Source organism: Propithecus coquereli, unplaced genomic scaffold (genome assembly GCF_000956105.1).
Source record: "Propithecus coquereli isolate 6110/MARCELLA unplaced genomic scaffold, Pcoq_1.0 Scaffold150, whole genome shotgun sequence".
NCBI lineage: Eukaryota > Metazoa > Chordata > Mammalia > Primates > Indriidae > Propithecus > Propithecus coquereli.
In genome coordinates this window covers 1171615-1189218 of record NW_012139414.1, presented here as the reverse complement: position 1 = coordinate 1189218, position 17604 = coordinate 1171615, and positions in this window count along the sequence as shown.

Genomic DNA, 17604 nt, shown 5'->3' with positions numbered 1-17604 from the left:
CCATTGTTATGCGACTATCACCACCATCCACTTCCAGAACTTTTTCATCTTCCCAAGCTGAAACTCTGTCCCCACAAAACACCGACTCCCCGTGCCCCTGCTCCCCAGCCCCTGCGCGCACCATTCTGTGATTACTTTCTGTCTCTATGAGTTTGGCCACTCCACGTGCCTCGTATAAGTGAACTCATACGGTATTTGTCCTTTTGTCATTAGCTTATTTCACTTAGTATAATGTCTTCAAGGTTCATCCAGGTTGTAGCATGTAAGAATCTTCTTCCTTTTTAACGCTGAATAATATTCCATTCTGTATCTATTGTTTTTTTATGGCCAAATAATATTTCATTGTTATGTGTATACCACAATTTGTTTATCCATTCATCAGTTGATGAGCATTGGGGTTGTTTCCACTTTTTGGCTACTAGGAATAATGATGCCACGAACATTAGCATACAAGTCTTTGTGTGACATGTTTTCATTTATCTTGGGTGTATACTGAGGAGTGGATACGTGATAACGTTTTGAGGAAAGGCCCCATTTTCCATTTGCACTAGCAATGTACGAGGGCTCCGATTTCTTCATCAACATTTTTGTTGCCTGTCTCTTTCATTATAGCCATCCTAGGGGATGTGAAGTGGTATCTCATAATTCAATTTGTGTTTCTGTGATGACTAATGATGTCAAGCATCTTTTCAGGTGCTTATTGGCCATTTTAGTCTCTTTTTTGGAGAAATGTCTATTCAGATCCTTTGCTCATTTCTCAACTGGGTGTTTGTCTTTTTATTGTTGAGGTGTAAGAATTCTTTATATTTCTGGGAACTAATCCTTTATCAGATATATGATTTGCAATTTTCTCCTACTCTGTAGGCTGTCTTCACCGCTTTGATGGTGTCCTTTGAAGCATAAAAGTTTTTTTTTATTTTAATGAAGTCCATTTATCTATTTTTTCTTTTGTTGCTTGTATTTTGCCACCATATCTAAGAAACCATCTCCTAACTCAAGGTCACAAAGATTTACTCTTATATTTTCTTCTAAGAGTTTTATGGTTTTAGCTCTTACATTTAGGTCAGATCCATTTTGAGTTAATTTTTGCATATGGGATCCAACTTCATACTTTTGTATGTGGATATCCAGTTGTCCCAGCACACACACCCTTTTAAAATCTGGACCTCAGGTACACAGAAGTAGATTAATCCCAAGTCATGAGTGTATTTTTTAATAACACAATGTCTATTATTATATGGATATACCACAGTTTATTTGGTTCATTAATATCTTTGGCCTGTATATTCCTGTTTCCATTTCATTTATTTATGTATTTATAACTTTATAATGAGCACCAGTGAATCCACTACCCAACTCCAGAACTGGATGGAAGCTCAACAATAATGTACATCCACCAAGGTACTCCTACCCAAGCCTGTGCCCTTGCCAGCCCCCACTCAAGGTAACCACACTCCTGAATTTGGGGTTTATCATTCCCCTGCTATTTTTTTCCCTATACCCCCTGACCTTTGCTTTTTAAAAATAGCTTGGTTGAGGTATAACTGATGCACAATACACTGTATGTATTTAAAGGGTACAATTTGATGAGCTTCGACATAGTTAAATATACTCCCGTGAAACCATCACCAAAATCAAGGCAATGAACGTATTCACCGCCCCGCAAAATTCCTGTATTTATTTATTTTTTTTTTTTTCTGAGACAGAGTTTCACTCTGTTGCCTTGGCTAGAGTGAGTGCCGTGGCTTTAGCCTAGCTCACAGCAACCTCAAACTCCTGGGCTCAAGTGATCCTCCTGCCTCAGCCTCCCGAGTAGCTGGGACTACAGGCATGCGCCACCATGCCCAGCTAATTTTTATGTATATATTTTTAGTTGTCCAGATTATTTCTTTCTATTTTTTAGTAGAGACGGGGTCTCGCTGTTGCTCAGGCTGGTCTCGAACTCCTGACCTTGAGCGATCCACTCGCCTTGGCCTCCCAGAGTGCTAGGATTACAGGCGTGAGCCACAGCGCCGGGCCACTCAGAATTATTTTGATACTCATCTACACTACTGCATCAATCAGTAGTTTGTTCATTTTTAGTGCGGTTCAGTATTCCATTGTATGGATAATATACTGCAATTTAGTTACCCATTCACCTGTTGATGGACATTTGGGTTGTTCCAGGTTCTGTGCTTTTACAAATACAGCTGCTATGGACATTTGTGTGTAAGTCTTTGCATGGACGTATCATTTCATTTCTCTGGACTAAACACCTAGGAGTGAAATGCCTGAGTAATATGGTACGTGTATGTTTAACATTTTAAGAGGCACCAAACAGTTTTCCGCACATCCCCACTGGCAGTGTGTGAGCTGCAGCTGCTCCACATCCTCACCAACACTTTATATGGTCGGTCTTTTTCAGGGCACATCCTCCTACCACATTCTGATCATGTTCGTGCCACACAGGGCCAGGCACATAGCAGGCACTCACACAGGCTGAAGAAACAGGCAACTGGACATTCTCAGTTGCCTCGGAGCTCCAGCCATCTGCCTCACCTGCCGTCCGGAGGACAGCAACCTGCAAGTCACCACCCCATGGTGACCCCCTCAGTGCAGTGTCTCCCAGCTTTGCCCACCCCTTTATTTGGTTCAAAGGTCGGCATCCTGCCGGGTGCTCAGGCTCAAAGCAGGAAAGTCTTTGCTGAACCCTTTGCCTTTTTCACCCGTAACCCCCACCTGTCCCCAAATCCTCTTCACACAATTCTGTTGACATTTAAAAGCACGTTAATTTGTTCCAGGTCTTCTTCTGGATCCAGAGCTGGTGGGAACCCAAGCCGTTTGGAGAAGCGGGCACGGAAGCACAGCAACCGTAAGCTCCCCCGGCTCCAGAGACCTCATGTACCTCCCCGGTCACTCTCACGATCCTGGCCCCCCGCAGGCCACCCCAGGGGGCACTCCAATGAGGGTCCCTATGCTCTCCCCTGCTGTGCCTCCCAGCAAATCAGTGGCTGCTGATGCTCTTCCATGGCTCCCTGTCCTCCTCCAGATGGAGTCTACATGCCTTTGTGTGACATCTGTTCCTCCACATTCTCTCCTGCTTTTCCTTCCCCCATCTCATACTCAACCTGCAGACCCACCTCCAGCCAAACTCGACAGCTGACTGCTCCCCAATCTTATGCTGCACTTCCACACCTCTTCTGCCTTTGCTCAAGACGTCCCTGCACCTAGAACGTCCTTTCTCCCAATCCCTTGCCCGAAAGCTGAAAGCTGTTGAAGAAATGACCCACCCTTCTCAGCCTGGCCCCACCTCCCCTGCTTCGCAGGCAGAACCAGTCCTTCTTTTCCCAGCGCAGTCTGTCACAGCCCTGATCCCAGCCTGCCCCGTACTGCCGGAGTCATTACAGACTCACCTGTCCCTCGTTAGGAAAGAGGTCCTCAGAGAGTAGGGACATTTATGTCATCTCTCCAGTTCCAGCCTCCAGCCCAGGATCTATCACACAGCAGGTGCAGAGCCAGGACACCGGGGCTCAAATTCCAGCTCCACCACCTACCACCTGTATGAACCTCAGACTAATTACCTAACCTCTTTGTGCCTCTGTTTCCTCATCTGTAAAATGGGGACAAAACCCCCACCTCATCTGGTTGGTAGATGAATTAACCCACATAAAGGGCTTGGCAGGTGTGAGCAGGACCCTGGCTTGGCAAACCTTAGTTAGAAGTGGTGTTGATTTGTTGAGTTGAGGTGAGACCCTGCCCTAGGTCTAGAGGATTTTCATATGAAGGGGGAGATACATTCTATTGATGTTCAGGATACTTCCTTACAGGAGGAGGCCTGCACACCTTCCCAGTTTCCATTAAGGGAGGATAACGATCCACTAAGGGCCACCTAACCCACCTCCCTTCTTTCCCAGAGTCAAAGTAACCATGAAAACCTTCCTCCTTCCAAAAGCCTTCCAGGCTTGGGCTGCTTCTAAGGAAGTTCCCCTTCCCTCTGCCTTTTCTCTCTGCTACCAGGGCCCTGTGACCACAACCAAGCCCCGCACCCTGCTTTGCATCTTAACCCTGCTCTTCCCTTGCTCTGCAAGGGATGCAGCACCTCTGGGCCACTTCCAGGTCCACCTGAGTTTTTTCTACAGGGTGTAGCTGCAGCTCAGAGGGGCCCTGAGAGAGAACATCTCATCCAAACCTACCTGCCTCTCCTGTTTTACATATGGGTAGGGTCAATCCAGGATGCACAGTTAACTTGGAGTTTTAAATAAGCATTATGAATAATCTTTGAGCGTAAGTATGCCCCAAATATTGCATGAGACATACTTCAACTAAAAAAAGTCTTTGTTTATCTGAAATTCAGATTTAACTGGGCATTCTGGGTTTTTATTTGCTAAATGTGGCAACTCTATATAGGGGGAAACTGAGGCTCTGGGAGATATAGTAAGTATCTTGTCTAGTTGCAGAGCCAGTCAATGGCAGGGGCACAGCTGTACCCCAGGGCTGCTTGTGCCCTGGCTCAAGCCCCACTCCCCTTATACACACACACACACACACACACACACACACACATACACAGCGCCTTTGATTTCATGCTATGGGTCCTGGCTCTGGCCATGAACAAGTAGGTGTTTGTCCAAAGGAGCAGAGCTGAGCCCAACAGTAAGAGACCATGTGAGTCAGGGCAGGGTAGCTCATGCCTGTAATTCCAGCACTTTGGGAGGCCAGTGTAGGAGGATTGCTTGAGGAGGAGTTCAAGACCAGCCTGGGCAACATAGTGAGATGCCCATCTCTACAAAAAAATTTAAAAAATGAGCCGGGCATGGTGGCACCCACCTGTTGTCCCAGCTACTCTGGAAGCTGAGGTAGGAGGATAGGTTGAGCCCAGGAGTTCGGGGCTGCAATGAGCTATGACCTGGCCACTGCACTCCAGCCACAGCAACAGAGCAAGACCCTGTCCCTACCAGAAAACAAAAGTAAATTAAATTAAATTTTTAAAAGGAGAGAGAGAGACCACATGAAATGAAGCTCAGAGGACAGAAAAGACTGGGAAGAGAAGGCTGGGCTGACCCACCAGGACACATGTGGGAGCTAGAAGAAGCAGGAGGTGTCTCATCTGCTTCCCTTCTCACGATGCCCCTGGGCAGCGTGCATGCCTGCTGGGGGCCGGGGTGTGGCGGGGGACAACTCAGGGCCTCTTCTGGGCTCAGCCCAATCCCCCAGCATGTCCCTGGCAAGCTCCTGCCTTCTACCTCCTGCCATCAGCAAGGGACTCTGGGTGTCATCTGTGGCAGGGCCCCCTCCACCTCTGCTGCCCACCTCCCGCTGTAGAAAGAAGGAAGCTCATGGGGCGGGTAAGAATCTATTCCATCACCGGGTAGCTCTGCTGTGAAGGTTCTTCCTTCTGTGTGTCCCAGACTACCCATTCCTGGCCAAGCTGTCCTGGGCCCTGCCTTCTACCCCACACAGCCCCTGGAGCTGGCAGGTGAGCCGGGGCCCTGAGTCCCCCCTTCCTAGGTGGACAGGGCCTCTGGGGACTTGCATGCCTCATTGCTGGATTTTGAATCCAATACTCAGCCACTGTTGGCCCATCTCCCTCCTCCCCCTGGACTGCCAGGAGGAGGGTATCAAGGGTGTTTGTGGAATGAATGTAAGAGTCAGAGGGCCAGGCACCAAGACCACCAGAGGGGAGGTCAGTGGGCTCCAGGAGGCAGGAGGGGCTGGGGGTGCAAGGAGGTGGGCAGGGAGGGGAGGAGGTGGAGGAAGAGGCCGGGACTCCGGGAAGGCAAGGAGATTACAAAGAGGGTTCCAGCAGGGAACGGAATGGGGAGCAGGTTGGGGGGGGGCCTCAGGAGGGGACAAGAGCTTAGGGAATGGGAATGAGGTTGGGCGAGGGGGATGGGAAGTCAGGGGAGGGGTTGGGGAGAGGGGACTCAGAGGGCGAGATGGAGCTGGCCGCCCTGGGAACAAACGGGGTTCAGTAAGCCAGGGCAAGCTCAAAAGAGTGAGAGAGAGAGGGGACCCAGGGCCCAGGAGGAGGTCCCAAGAACGGCTGGGCTGGGGAGGTATGGAGGCTAGTCCCAGCCTCTTCCTCTACCCGCCCGGCGGCAGCCCCACACCTATGGCTCCTCCCTTCTGGGACCCAGCTTGCGCTTTGGGGGCCGGGCACCGAGCCCCCGGGGAGAGGGGGGTTAAAGGTGAGCGGGCACGAGCAGGCGGCACACGGGGATTGGCAGGCGCCCGAGCCCACGGCCCGGGCCATGGCCGCCCCACAGGTCTCCAGGCGGCTGAGCGGCTGCCACCCACGTGCTAAGGAGAGAAGGAGGCACCGGATCAAGGGGCAAAGGACACCGCGGAGCGGGGAGGGTAGTGCCGCGTCCACACCCGCGCCTAAAAGCCGGGCCCGCGGCGCGGCCCACAGAGCCCTCTGCCGCCCACCGGGAGAAGGCGCCCGAGCCGGCGCGGCGCCCCAGCATCCCGCCAGCGCCTGCCGCCGCCCGCCCGGACGCCGCCCGCCCGGGGCCCTGGCCGCGCCGACGACACCCGCAGGTCGCGCCGGGATCCAGGTGAGCGGCTGGAGCCCCTCCTAACCAGGTGGGTGCAGGCACCTCACCCAAGGGGGGTCGGATCCTCCCCTGAGCTGGACCTCAGTCTCCCCATCTGTCTCCCCACCTGGCCGGGGCGCTGCTACGGCTCAGCTTGGCGGAGGGGTTGACAGGCTTGGGTGTCCCCCCACTCAGGCTCAGCTCGGACCCCAGGGAGGACTCTGGATTGGGAATCCAAGAGTTCATCCCGCCTGTCTTTCCGGAGCAGAGGGTGAGGTGCACGCAGGTTCTGTTTGCCTCCTGGGTCCCACGGGCTGGGCTGGGAGTGAATGGTGGTCTGGGAAGCTCTCCGTGGAGCTGAGCGCGGGCCCAGAGAGGAAGGAGGGAGGACTTTCATCACTCAGGCTCCCCCTACCCTGGACAGGTGTAGGTACCCGTGGAGAAGCCAGGCCCAGTGGGCCCTGGGATTGGGGCAAGGACCCAAAGCTCCCCTGCCTGGGCAGGGAGAAGCCAGATGGCAGGGTGGGCTATGTGGATTCCCAGCCACCAGACCTCTAGCCAACAGGTAGGGCCAGAGAAGTGGCAGCGGGCACTCCCACTGGTCCAGCCTGGGAAGGCCAGGGCTTCCTTCTAGCTCCCAGCCACCCTGCCCCCACCCAGGTTTGGGAGTTTTGGGTTCTTGTCTGCGTACGGCTGTGTGACCTTGGACATATTACTTCCCTTCTCTGGGCCTGGCTCTCTCTCTGTGACATGGGAAGGCTTATTGTCCCTGGGGCACCCATATGGAGATAGGGACAGAATAAATGAGATATCAGGATGTTTTGGGGGGTCAGAGCTGCCCAGTCCAGCCAAGGTCCCTCTGGTCCTTCACCGGGCGATGATGTTACAGGGCCACCTGAGTCAGGTGGGAGGTGGGGCCAGGGGTCTAGCCCAGTCCTCCATCTTGCTCAAGAATTCATATTCTCAGCAGCTGGCCGGCCCACCCCTCCCCAGACTCCCAGGTCCAGGGGGAGGCTCAGAACAGGGTCCTGGGAATCTCAGGCCCACCCCAGGGCGCCCCGGCCTTGTGGTGGGGGATAAGGAGGGGGATTCTAACTGAGGAGTTGGGCTGTGGCAACCATGACTGGCCCTCTCTCGAGAGGATGAGCCTCTGACCTCCCTCCACGTCCTCCTAAGGTCACAGCCTACTGGCTGAGCGAGGTGAGGGCTCAGTTTAGAGTCAGGGTCAGGGCTCGGGCTGGGGACCAGGTGGGAGGGCAGCCGAGAGACAGGGTCAGGGACCCACCTCCCTGGGGTCTTGGAATCCTGGGACTAAAACTGGCCTGTGTGTGGGCAGCACTGGTGGAGGGGACGTTTGTAAATTGAGGGGGAGGGTGTGCGTGACAAGCTTTGGCAAACTGTTGAGTGGGACAGAATCTTGGAGGTGGGAGGGTGTGTGCTCTGCTCCCTGCAGACAGACACCCTCTCCAGGGCCGCCATGGGCCCTTTGGTGGGTAAAGGTGGGCTGCCACATGAGCCGGAGCTGGGAGCAGCCCTCATTAGCGCAGTTCACTCCCCGGTCAGGGCCAAAGAAGGGGTTTTGGTTCCTGTTTGAATGGGGGGGAGGAACTGAGATTTGCTGTGCATCTACTGCAAGCCAGGCACCGTACCTGGCTTTTGTGGTACTGTTTCCTTCTTCCTGCTAACCAGAGAGGGAAAGGATATTATCTCCATTTTATAGATGAGGAAACAGAGGCCCGGGGAGATCAAGGCACTGGCTCAAGGTCACACAACCCAGAGGCAGCAGGGCTGATTTTCAAAGCCAGCAGCCTGACACCAAAGCTGCTTTCTGCTCCCACTGCTGCCTCTGACTTACCCTGGGTGACCCTGGCAAGCCCTGTCCTCTGGGCTTCACTCTGGCCATCTGTAACCTGGGGCTAAACAGGCTTGCCAGGACTGCCAGGCAGGGCTGGGAAGAGATCCGGAAGCAGCTGTGGGCGAGTGTGTGCCCTGCATTCAGGGGCAAGCACACAAGAGGGGGCTGTGTTGGCTGCCCACTGGCCTCCCAGGTCAGCTTGGGGGTGGTCTGTGCCCACCTCATCCCCCTCCCCACCCAGCATTCCTGCTGCTGAGACTCTGGGGCAAGACGGCTCATGTCTGCTTTTCCTCTTTGTGGTTGCCTAAGCTGACCTTTGAGAAGGGGGCCCCCAACAGGGCAGGAAGGAAGAGAATATTCCCAGGGCACCAATAAATAGGAGATAGTCAGCCTCTGCCCTGCCCAGAGTCCCCAGGCCTGCCCCTGCTGGATAGCTCTGGGAGTCACACCGGCTCTCGTCCCACACTCACCCCATCAGCAGCGTGGCTCTGGGTGACAGACAGTCCTCCTGGGGCTCCCTTTCCATATCAGTCCAGGGGCCTGATGCCCTGATGGGGCTGGTAGGAGCTGGGCAGAGCAGAAGCCAACTGCCACCTGTTGCGACGGTTTGAGGAGCCTTTCTTGAGTCCACTGGTGGAGGTTGTCACCCCATCTTCTGTGTCCTACAACTCCTGGTTCTTTAACACCATCCTCAGAGGTGTTGCCCAGGAAGGAAGGAAAGAAGAGAGGGTAGGGGTGGGGGAGGAAGAGAGGGACAGAAGGAGGAAACCCATATTTATCAGGTACCCCTGGCCCTCGAATCTTCGCAACAACCTTTAGCACGAAGTAAATATAATATCCCGTTACCAAATCCATTTTAAAGATGAGAAAACCAGGCCGGGCGCGGTGACTCACGCCTGTAATCCTAGCTCTCTGGGAGGCTGAGGCGGGCAGATTGTTTGAGCTCAGGAGTTCGAAACCAGCCTGAGCAAGAGTGAGACCCCATCTCTACTAAAAATAGAAAGAAATTAATTGGACAACTAAAATTAGCCGGACATGGTGGCGCATGCCTGTAGTCCCAGCTACTCGGGAGGCTGAGGCAGGAGGATCGCTTGAGCCCAGGAGTTTGAGGTTGCTGTGAGCTAGGATGACGCCACGGCACTCTAACCCAGGCAACACAGTGAGACTCTGTCTCAAAAAAAAAAAAAAGATGAGAAAACCAATGCTCAAAGCCCATGATACAATTCATCTCCTTGTTTTTTAAGGGTCACATTCAGAGCCCAAGGTCACACAACAGGGGCAAGTCTGGGCACCACAGTCCACGCCCTGCCCCCATGCCTTTATCAGGAAGCCCTGGAGGCTGCATCTGACAATCTTGTATGTGGCTGCATCTGACCCCAATCCCCCCTACCCAGCCCTAGGCACACAGGTGTCTGGGGTGGAGGCAGTCCTGATACCCATTCCACTCCTTCCAGGCACTGCCTTTACTCTCTCGGAACTGACTCACGGTGCCTATGCACAGACCCCACCCTGGCACATTAGGGTGGCCAGAATGGCCCTCCAGGCCCCACAAAGGAGGCTGTGCTGCTGAGCACATCTCCTTGCTGGTCCTCTGTTTCCTTGTCTGTAAAATGGGCAGACTGACACGGTGGTACCTGTTCTACCTCTTCTGGCTCTCTCTCTCTCTCTCGTGAGACTCCAGTGGTGCAGTATGGAAGGCCCAGAGCTGGGAGGCAGGAGACCTGGCCTTGGTCACTGACATGACCTGCTGGGTGGTCTAAGCCTCAGTTTCTCCCTCTGAGTAACGTGAGGCCTGTTGCCCTTGCTGACTTGTAGCTCATTCTGGTCTGACACACCGAACTTCCTAAGTAACAGGTATGAGTCCTGAGCAGTTGGAGAGACCCTAATCCTCACATCCCCTCCCCAAGAGCTTAGGGGATTGGCTTTGCCTTCATTGACTCAACAGATATTCACAAAGTGCCTACTGTGTGCCAGCTGCCCCCTCTATCCTAATACCTGCTATTCAGCTCAGTCCTGAGTAAATTCACCCAACACATGATATTTCTGAGAGGAGGCGTAAAGGACAGCTCAGCTTTCAGTTCCTCCAAGCAGCCCAGGGAATGACACCAGACACAACTGGATTCACATCTGGGCTACTCTACTCATTAACTGTACAACTGGGCAACGGTCCCAATCTCTCCACCATATGTTCAACTACACGAGAGAAACAAACAGCTCTCCGAGCCTTGGTGTGCTGCATTCAATGTGTGACAGGGTGGCTGGGTGGATTGAATAGACTCAATCATCAATATGCAGGGCCTGGCGGCCCACTGGAATACCTGGTGGTCATACAATGTATTTTTGGTCTTTGTCTCTGGTTCCTGGCACACAGATCCTGCAACCCTGGGTATCTCCAGAGTGATCAGTGTCTTGTATACTAATAAGATAACTGGTGGCTGGAGGCCCCTAGATAGTCTCAGCATGGGGGTTGGTCCCCAGAAAGACTAAAGCATGATTAAAGGGTTGGAACTTTCAGCCCCATACCCTGACCTTTGGGGAGGGGAGAGGGTTAGAAATGGAGATTAATCACCAATGATTTAATCAATCCTGCCTGTGTAATGAAACCTCCATTAAAAACCCCCAAACAAGGGGGTTCAGGAAGTGTCTGGGTAGGTGAGCACATCAAGGTGCTAGGAGGGTAGAGCTCCTGGAGAGGGCGTGGGAGCTCTGTGCGCCCCCGCACGCTGCCTTACGCATCCCTTCCATTGGCTGTTCCTGAGTTGCGTCCTTTATAATAAACTGGTAAATGTGAGTAAAGCGTTTTACTGAGTTCTGTGAGCCATTCTAGCAGATTATTGAAACTGAGCAGGAGGTCATGGGAACCCCCAACTTGTAACTGATCAGTCAGAAGTACAGGTGGAAACCTAGGACTTGCAGCTGGTGTCTGAAGTGGAGGCGGTCTTGTGGGACTGAGCCCTTAATGACGGGATCAGATGCCAACTCCAGGTAGAGATGTCAGAATCCAGCTGAATTGCAGGACACCCAGCTGGTGTTGGAGAGTTGGAGAAGTGGTGTTGGGAAAGATACCACACACGTGGTGTCTGAAGTGTGAGTAAACACTGTGCACTGGTATACGGTGGCCACTGGCATTTTTACAGAGTGACGGACTCTTGGCACAAGGGCTTGTCTTGGTGAAACATCACCTCCAGGTTCACCCTCGTGCCCTGCACTGCTGTGATGCTGGTGGCACACTCTCCTCCCTTGGCTCTCTGCGACATACGCAAGAGGCTGGGCTGCTTCTGCACGTGGTACAGGAAGGGAGCCTTTTCTGACTCTTTGGAGAATGTCAATCTCTGGACTTTGGGAGCCTCGAGAAGAGGGGAAGGATTCCCATGCCATCATCTACTGCAGCGTGTCCTCTGATTTTCTTTATTTTTTTGGAGAATTTTCTCCCTGATTTCAAAAGCAATACATAGATACTATACAACATTAAATACAATAGCAATACATAGATATTATACAACATTAAATACAATAGCAATACACAGGTATTATACAACATTAAAATTTATAGAAATTGACAAAGTGAAGGTCTCTGTTATCTCACCCCTCCCCCTACAAAGACCACCAATGTCATAGTTTGGTGCCTATATAGCCAGACTTTTCTTCTCTGTTTATATGTGAATCTTTATTGTTAATAATTTGTACTCAAATGGTATTATACTTCATGTATTGCTAATAACTTTCTTTTTTAGTTATCATTGCATTTTTTACATTTTTTTAGAGATGAGGTCTCACGCTGTTGGGGTGGAGTGCAGTGGCACGATCATATCTTACAGCAGCCTCAAACTCCTGGGCTCCAGCGATCCTCCTGCCTCAGCCTCCCGAGTAGCTGGGACTACAGGTGCGAGACACCACTCTCAGGATAGCATTGCATCTTAGCTCTCTTTCCCTATTTCCGCACCTATAATGCTAATGATAGCTAGCATTTATTATCTAAGCACTTTGCAGATATTAATTCACTTCATTCTTATAAAAGCTGTGACTTTCCATTTTACAGATGAGGTTCTGTTCACAGCTACATAGTATTTCACTATAGGGATTTATCAAAATTTATTCAACCATTCTGTTTTTCGGTATTATAAGCAGTGCTATGAGGATTATCTTTGTTCATCTCTGCACACTGGAATACTTTCATAGGGCAGACTCCCAGAAGTGAATGGGAGTGAGCTTGATGGGTCAAAGGGTACCAACATGTTTGGTTTAACAGATTTTGCCAAAAATACAGTTCCATGTTAACTGTCAACCAACAGACTGGGGGAAAGGCCTGTTGCCCTTGCATGGCATTCCCGCCTCTTCCTGGCCTGGGATGAGGTTTTAAGGCTGCCCAGGAAGCAGCCAGAGTGCTGCAGACGGGGAGGTTTCTGGGCAGATAACTCTGCTGATCCTGCAACACGCCACTTGCCTTCTTCCTCCCAACCTGGCCCTGCACACCACCCACCTACCCCAGTCCCATGGCGGGCTGCAGCCCAGGGCCCTGTGGGAATGAATGGCTTCCCCCTCGTCTCTGCTATTTAACCTTACTCGTCAAAAAGTACAGGGTTGGGAATTGCAGGCTTAGATTACTTACTCTGTGACCTCAAGTAAGTGAGTTAACTTCTCTGAGCCTGTTCCCTCATCAGTGACATGAGGTAATGAAAACCCCTGTTCATCTAGTCTCATCCAGGGACAGGAGGGGAAAATGTGTCTGAAGGTGCTGTGGTTCCTCCAAGGGCCAGGCAGAGCCTGGTGGTTTTGTCTGAACTTTGGGAAGGCTTTGGACGGGACAAGGCCCTGGCCACGGGGAGCTCATGGGCTGGCTGATGTGGGGGAAGGAGGGGGGCAGAAGGAGAAGAAGAGGGAGGAAGATGAAGAAAGATTGAAGTGGGCTGGGCCTGGACCTGCATGTTTCCAAACAGAGATCCCAGGGGCCTTGCCTGGTTCCTCTAAGGCCATCTGGGGAAGCCCGGGTTGACCCACAGGCTTTCCTCCGCAGGCAGTCTTCCTTCCTGTCCTCCATCCTTGCCCTTAGCACAAAAGACAGGCCCTGGCCCCAAGCTCCCACCCTGTCTAGGAGCTGCTTCTTGTCTTTCTCTCTTGTGCCCTCCCTGCCCCACACCCAGCTCAGCCTAACCTGTGGCAAGAGTTCAGAGGGAGCTGTCTGATATGGTGTCTGATGTCTGAGGTGCAGCAGCCCTAGGTTCAAATCTCAGCCCTGCCATCTGCCATCTGTGAGAACCTTGCGCCAGTGACCCAATAAAACGGGGACCATAGTCCTTGTCCTGCCTGGCACATGGGGACACGAGATAATGATCATGAAGTCACATTGGCGTGGGACGTGTGGGTGTAAGCTGTCTTGTATATCAGTGCTTCTCAAACTATCTGAGTCGGCAGGGCGCGGTGGCTCACACCTATAATCCTAGCACTCTGGGAGGCCGAGGTGGGAAAATCGCTTGAGCTCAGGAGTTTGAGACCGGCCTGAACAAGAGTGAGACCCCATCTCTACTAAAAGGAAAAAAAAAAACCCAGCCAGATGTTGTGGCGCACGCCTGTAGTCTCAGCTACTCGGGAGGCTGAAGCAGAAGGATCTGTTAGAGCCCAGGAGTTGGAGGTTGCTGTGAGCTATGATGACGCCACGGCACTCTACCCAGGGTGGCAAAGTGAGACTGTCTCAACAAAAACAAACAAGGAAACTGAGCACCCCTCCTCACAACCCTGACCCCTTAATAAAAAAACCAAGTGACGGTTCCTTTTGCTTTTTTATTTTCCATTTGTCATGGATTAATGTGTACGCAAAATACAATAGAAAATGAATTACTAGAAAAATCAAAGTGAAGGAAATATACAAATTTTAAGCCCAGTTTTTTATTGCTATATTCAACAGACATAAAATTACTCTATTAAAGTTTTGTGTTCCTAAACACTTGTAATTTATGTCTTTATCTTGCTGCAAACCAGTGATGGAATCCATGGCCCGACAGTGGTCCGTGGCCACACTCTGAGGCGCTGGTATAGATGCCTCTGTGCCCACTGGAGCCAGGTTAGGGGCAGGGCTAGGGGTGGCTGCCTGTGCCCTGCCCCAAGGGAGCTGGGGGGCATGGCAGCTATATGGGCTGCTGGTACACTGCTGTCACCCCAGCCAGTTGAATGACTCACCAGTTTGGCTTCCCGGTCCCTGCTTTTGCTCCAGCTGTCCTCCCAGAACATCTTCTCCCTTCTCGGCGTGTCTAATTCCTACTTTGTCTTTTGAGGCCCATCTCAAGCACGCTTTCTTATAGAGAGCCTCCCTTGACCCCCAGGCTGCAAGTCAGCCGCTGCTCCACTGAACTTCCGCAATCCTGGGCACTATTTCCACCCCTCTCTGAAGGCTGGTGGGCACGCCTCGTTCTGCAGACTGAGCTGCATGGACACAGAGCAGCCCCCACCCCTGGCTTAACAGGGTCCCGATACCAGTAGGCAGTTAATGTGTGTGCTGGGTGGGCAGACAAGTGGGTATCTGAGTGAGTGGGTAGATGAATAGATGGACAGTTATGTACATATCTACATGGAAGGGTAGATGGACAGATTGGTAGGAAATGGAAGGATGGATGGATAGATGGAAGAATAGATGGTTGAATGGACAGATGGATGGGTGGATGGATTGACAGATCATGAATGGACAGACAGGTAGATGAACAGACAGAAGGGTAGACAGATTGGCTATTAGGGGACGGATGGATGAATAAGTAGATAACAAGATGGACTGATGGACAGATGAATGGATGGGTGGACAGATGGCTGGATACTCTCTTGATCTCTACCCTGCTGTGCTTCCTCCTCTTCCTCTCCTCCTCCTCTCCCTCCTCCTGCACTCTCACAATCTCGGAGCACAAAGATCGATGGTTCTCAGTAGGGACTAGAGGTAGTCTACACAGGACTTTTTCTTTTGACTTGGTATTTTCATAATTTAAAAATGTGTGAGCAATATGACTGACACTTGTAGTATCACTAAACATAAATATAAAAGCAGAAAGCCTATAAAAGTAAAGCATGCTTCTTTCTTACAAAGGAAAGCGGTTTTTCCATTCCTAATATGTTGAGATCCATATTTTTTGATAGAACAATTGGGTGCTTCTGATATGAAGACTTCCTCACTTTAATGTAGTCACAATTATCAGTTTTTTCTTCATGGTTTGTTCACCCCATTTTACAGATGCAGAAACTGAGACCCACACAAGGGAAGTGACTTCCCAACTTGCTACCAATTAGAGACACGGCTAAGACTCCTCTTTCTCACTCCTGTCCACCCCTCCATCCTCTACTTTCTCAACTCACTCAAGAATCTGCCCCCTTGCCAAATCCTCCGCTGGGCCTGATTTCACCCTCTCCTTCCTCCCAGCACCGAGATGCCTAATCCACCCCCCCGCCAAGGCAATCTTCAGCAAGGCTACCTGAGTATCCAGCCTGGTGATAGGAGCTGTGGGGCTGGTGAGAAGAGGCAGAGGCCGTGTTCCTAACTTTAGGGTGCTCAGGCTGTCTAGGGCATTATCAGTCTCAGGCTGTCAGACTGAGTCACCAGGAGCAAGGAGTAGGCAAGCATGGGAACAGGGCTGGGCCCTGGACCTGCACTAGGACAGGAATATGGAGATGGTCATGGCTCAGGGAAATAATCCATTGAACACCTCTCACACCACCTCTCACACTCCTGAAGATGTAAGTACCCAGCTCAGTGAATTGTTACAGAGAACACACCCATGTAACCTGAACCCAGATAAAGAAACAAAGTGTTAGCAGCAGCACCCCATAGCTCCCTTCTTGATTCCTTCTAGTTACCCCAAGGCTAAATGCAGCCCTGTCTCCTAACACCACGATGAGCCTGTTTTGGAGCTTTATGTAGATGAAATCTTACAGCATACACACTTCCATGTCAGGATTCTTTTGCTCATCATATTATCAGTGAGGTTCATCCATGTGGTTGCATTCAGGTGTAGAACATCCATTCTCATTGCTGTACTAACATTTGCTAGTGTGATTATACTGCAATGTATTTATCCATTCACCTGTTGATAGACTATTTGGGTCATTTCCAATATTGGGCTAATAAGAACAGTGCTGCCATGCATAGTCTTGTTTTTTGGCCCACATATGCATATTTCTGCACATGTGTAATTTCCACATATTTCTGTGGAATTTCTGGGTCATAAAGTACGTGATACTTAGCTCTAGTAGACATTGCCAAATACTTTTCCAAAGTGCTTGATTATGCTGAGTTATGCTGGCACCAGCAGTGGCCGAGGTCCTGCTCATACCACACCCCCCTGAACGATCGCAATCCTTTCAGTTTGAGAAGATAGGTGTTTGTGGAACAGGCTGGCATCAGATTGCCTGCATTTGAATCCCAGTTCTCTTCTTACCGTGTGACCCTCAGCAAAGCCTGTTTCCTTTTCTACAAAATGGGTTGAAAATCATGGGGCTGTTGTGAAGATCCCATGGACCTGTTAGGTGGTAAGTGCTCCACAAACGTTAGGTATTTATCTCTATTCTCACTAAAACCCTCTGGATCACTTCATCTCTTAGAGCCTCAGCGTCCCCTTCTTAAAATGGTGATGAAAACATTTCATACCCGCATAGTTGAGAATAATATATAAAAGTGCGTTTTTTTTATTGTTGTATGATGTACACATAAAATTTACCGTTTTTCAGTAGTGCTCAGTATACTCACAGAGTTGTGCAACCATCACCACTATCTAATTCCAAAACCTTTTTATCACTCCAAAAAGAAACTCCATATCCATAATCAGTCCCTCCCCATTCCCCCACCCCCAACCCCTGGCAATTACTAATCAACTTGCTATCTCTATGGATATTAAAAATGCTGAATATTGGCTTTTCCGTATCTTTTTAACTTTTGCAAAAGTGAAAATTAAATACCTAGCACGGGGAGAGGCATATGATATGCACTTGTATGACTTTTTTGTATGTGTGTGGGTGGATGGATAGAGCGCGCCTAGTAGATAGACGTACTATAAACTCATTCGTTCACCAGGTACACATTTGCACATTTGCACTTGAGAAAGAAATGGGCGATACAGAGAAATAAGATGTGATTCTTGCTTCCAGGAAATTTGCCATCTAGTGGGAAAGAAAAGCACGTGCACCACTCACTGTGAGCGCTGAGCAGAATCAACTGAGTTTGTATTGGAACAAGGGTTGTGGGAACTCAGAGATATTAACCTG